This window comes from Coptis chinensis, chromosome 5, assembly GCF_015680905.1.
Source record: "Coptis chinensis isolate HL-2020 chromosome 5, ASM1568090v1, whole genome shotgun sequence".
Classification (NCBI taxonomy): Eukaryota; Viridiplantae; Streptophyta; class Magnoliopsida; order Ranunculales; family Ranunculaceae; genus Coptis; species Coptis chinensis.
The window spans coordinates 13526295-13530648 of NC_141460.1; the positions used below are offsets into that span (position 1 = coordinate 13526295).

General features: G+C 36.1%; 1 long non-coding RNA gene across 2 annotated transcripts; it reads left to right on the forward strand.

Annotated features, from left to right (window-relative positions):
• The first annotated feature begins 273 nt into the window (after positions 1-273).
• LOC147496768 (uncharacterized) lies at positions 274-2891 on the forward strand. Of its 2 annotated transcripts, XR_015196654.1 has the most exons (5): positions 274-514; positions 733-913; positions 1178-1349; positions 1963-2079; positions 2449-2891. It is a non-coding gene; the product is annotated as an uncharacterized LOC147496768 (long non-coding RNA). The 2 variants fall into 2 exon arrangements; XR_015196655.1 differs by lacking the exons at positions 274-514; positions 733-913; positions 1178-1349 and adding an exon at positions 1743-1878.
• Positions 2892-4354: the final 1463 nt, after the last annotated feature.

Here is a 4354-nt window from a genome sequence, read left to right on the forward strand (position 1 = left end):
CCAAATTATGTAAAATAATAAAATTGGGAGTTAGTTTTCGGCGACGTAATGAGCGTTGGCAAAATCTTTTGATATAAAGCGACATTTAAAAACGTTGCCATTGGTGTGGTTTTTACACAACATCGTGAATCTTATGGCTTTTGGGACTAAAATTTCTTCGTTAAAACTTTCCCACCCACATTGCCAAAAAAAAAAAAAAATAAGATCTTGCCGACTTGGGTTTTTGTATGTCGCGCCATCCTTCTGTTTTGGCAGTAAAACGAAATAATTTGAAAGAAAGGGAAAAATAGTATACCTGGCCGCATAAAAACAAAACAGGAAAAATAAAATAAAATAAAAAACCTAAAAGCTAAGGAAACAAACCACCGTCTCTCCTCTATCACCGTCATCGTCTCTCCAAGAAAGGAAGCAACACTGTGACTCCAACGAAGTTTCTCAAAGCAACAGGAAAGCACGTCTCTTTCTCTCCTCTCTCACCTCGTGATTCTCTCCTTCTAGCTAGTCTCGCTCACTTGTGATTTTTCCCCACCCTTAAATCTAGAATATTTTAGATTTAGAATTTCTAATAGTTTTGGTTTTAATTAATAGTTTTGTTTTTGATTAATTGGCTAGGGTTATATTTAATTGAAATCGGTTTCAACTGTTTGTTGAGATTTCGCTCCATTGTTGAGATTTCTCTATGGATTTTGAAAGCTAGGGTTTTTAAAATGTCATTGCTGCCATTGGTTTCAGGTTCTCTTACACTCATATTGAATCTCATTTAAGTTGGTAGACTTACATGTTTTTCGACAAACCAGTTTCTTGTGAACTTTAAGTACACATTATGCTACAGTGCGAGATGAAATGCTTTGGTGGAGACTGCAAAAGGCTTGCATGATTGGAATAGCTTTGAGGATTCAATACGGAAATGCAGGTATGAATTTTGGTACTTTTTCTTGCTTCGTAAGTGATTTCTTAGTTATTGATTTAATTTAACAGATGTGCTATGCTTTAATAACTGATTATCTTCCTATGTACGTTTTCTTGTCTTCTGGAGTTTGTAATGAGGTATACTTAGTTACTTACTAGCTTAAATAAGCAAAACACCCATTAATGCAACAATGATACTTACTTTTTGTACTTCTTCAAAATGTTTCAACTCAAATAAGAACAAATTTAACAGTTGAGACTTTTTCAGGATTTTGAAGAAACTGGTATGTAACTGAAATCAGATGGAGAATAACAGGTCTTTAATATGGTTGCAAATAGAGTAAAATGTGCTGAGCAAAGCGTGAATAGGAGTTTCAGACCAGAGACAGAGGAAAGCAGGGCGTGAGGTCTTTTCTCATTTAATGCCTGCTGATATAGAGGTCTATCCTTTCTTTTCATGCATTATATATTTTACCCTAATCCTTAAAAGTTTAATCAAATTGGTTAGCATGTGTTATTATTAACTAGATGGTACAGTACCCTTTTTGTTTTGGTAAAGACATGGTACAGTACCTAACGATCGATGTCGCATGCATTGCAGAGCAAAAATCTATTCAATCAATTTGAAGTACTAATGCTTGCGGTTCAAAGCTAATTTATCCAACAGCCTAGATCTTGTTTCGTTTTTGTTGGGGAATGATGCTAGCCGTTGATCGACTCTCAAAGTTTAATCAAAGTTGTTTGTCCGTGATGGCTTCTCATATGAAAATCGAAACACCCATTTCCCCTCCTATTCTTTCTAGTCTTTGTGAGGATTAGAGTATATAGAGATTCCTAGATTTGGCCATACATTCTGGTTGATGGAATTTTAATTTAGCCTGTTTGCTTTGCCAATACCTCGTGACTTCACCTAATGCAAGGTTAATTGATGGTATTCCACTGACAAAGTTTGACACTATTGATGACAAGGTAGGATCTAGATGCAATCACTGACGTTTAATGATTAATGCTAATATGGATGTTCACTTTAATTTGACCTGGTAATATATGCAGGTTGGAGCCGCTCGTTCCATGGTTTACGTACCTGGGGCACCTGTGACGTTTGTTGGCTGTGGGCAGTCCCACATTCACCTGAAGAAGCTCAATGTCAAGACTCTCATAAGATAAATGGTTAGTCTATTTTTTTGTGGAGGGGGTTTTTAATTGAAGATGAGATTATGTAGTCTAATTCCAAAGGCAGTTAGTGGTGCATCAAGAGATGTAGTTTTGCTTAGGGTTGGAGCAAGGTCAGGTGATATTTGTATAGAACATATATGAGAATGGGAGGTGTGCTAAAACTGATTGTAAAGTTTAATCATCCACCGTAGAATTATTTAATTCTTTGTGGATTGTTAGTCTCAGTAGATTTCTATATAATGTTCTAGAGGTAACATGCTTTATTACGTGTAGAAAAATGGAATTAGTATACACTAACATGCTTTATTACGTGTAGAGGTTAAATGCTCACCTTTGATTTACATTTCGGTTCTTTTGTTCTAGATTAACCTTGATTCAGCAAAAGGATACAAGTCTCGTGGCATAGCTCGATCGATACTTGGCCAGTGGAAAGAGGCTGCCAAGGATCTTCACTTAGCATCCAGAATAGATTATGATGAGGAGATTGATGTCGTTCTTAAAAAGGTATCACTAGACATGTACATATGTTGGAACCTTAAAAAAGTATACATATGTTGTGATCCATCATGCATTCTTTTGTGAAGTTATGAGGCGTCTTATCTTTATCGAAGAGATCACTTTGATTTTCGAACTAGGTATGCTGCTCACACTCTATTCTTAAATGATGCTTGATGGGGTTACTCAAATTGGGAATAGAAAAAGGAGCTTTACTGTTGTTTACAAAATTTGGGGAGTAATATTAGAAATAATTTCCTTACTTTTGAATATTGTTGTTTATTGAATAAAAACTTTTTGAATAAAGTTCAATGTCATTCTCATTATCTAACTGCACTTAGTTTTGCCTTAGCAATAAGAATTAAATACTTGATTAAATAAAACTTAAATACTTGATTAAATGTCAATTAAATTATTCATTTTAGATATTAGAAATAGTTTTTTTTGTCTTCTTCTAGTAATAACTTTGGGAGTTTGTTTGTCTTTCGAAATGAAATAGCCAGTTGATCCCGGAGACTCAACAAGAATTTGGGGATGATTGCATTGTATCGTAAGACTCATTTCAAATGACAAAAAGGTTGGGTTTCTCCCGAAGCAGAAAATAATTATGTAACGCTTTGACCAAGAAGAGATTTTTGATAAAGTCTCATGTGTAAGACCTAGTTATAAACGGGTCTTGGACATGGCAAGGCACCCCATCCCGTGAACGCGTGTGGCTGGATATGAACACCCGATATGGATCGGGTTGAGAGCAAGGGCGGAGGAGGCAAAGTCTCAGCTAGAAGAGTTGCAAGGATGGAAGGAAGCGGCTCAAGAGACACAAGCAACACACCAGGCTCAAATTCAACAACAACAACGCCAATTGGACTATCTCATGGAGAAGCTTGGTGGTCCTCCTTCAATGTGGTATGATTTATGAATTTAACTATTTTCTGATATGTGTTGGTGTTCTTTGATTGGGATATAGTTGTTTGATCGGAATGAATAAGCCTCCATATCATGTTTTAAGTTGTATATAGTCCCTTGTCTGTAGACATAAACTTTGAGTAGACGACCTATTAGTTCATAGCTCCTCACTGAATTCTTCCACCCCTACTGTTTGTGGCTTTATTTATTTATGTTTAAATTAATTTCTTTAGATTTACTTTCTCTAGTATTGATTTGACTAGTTCTATTTAACTCTATTCTATAAGTATGTATCTTGCAGTATATATAGGTCTATCTTACTTTACTTTGTTATGTAATTTTGAGGTGATTTATTTCGTTGGCTGTGTTGGGGGTGGGGTTTTCTGTTGGTGATTGATTAGCATGATAGGTGGGTAATCCTTTTGTTATGAGGGAGGCGAGCTTTTCATTTTTTTCATATTGTTTGAAAGGAACCTTTAGTTAGACCGATCTTGGGTAGGTTCCAAACCCGTGAATTCATCTCAATGCTACTTGGGAGATAACTTGTCATCTTCAATAGAACTTGTCACCTTATCCATGTGTTTATGTGGAGTACACATAAACGTAGTCTTCTCGTGAATCTATTGATCGAAAGGGTTTTTTTATCGAAGAAGCTTCACCCATATTTGAGTCTTATTATGGTGAATCTATTACTTTGGAAGGGTCAATCGATTCCTTTAGTACTATGCCTACCGAGGTCAAAATCCCTATCTGTTGAGTCTAGCTCGAATGAAGATGAGCCGTGTATATGAACCTTGATGATCCCATTGAAGCTAGCTCTAGATCTGCCTGCCGCTAGTATTCAAGCTAAAGTCCAATAACGGATCGA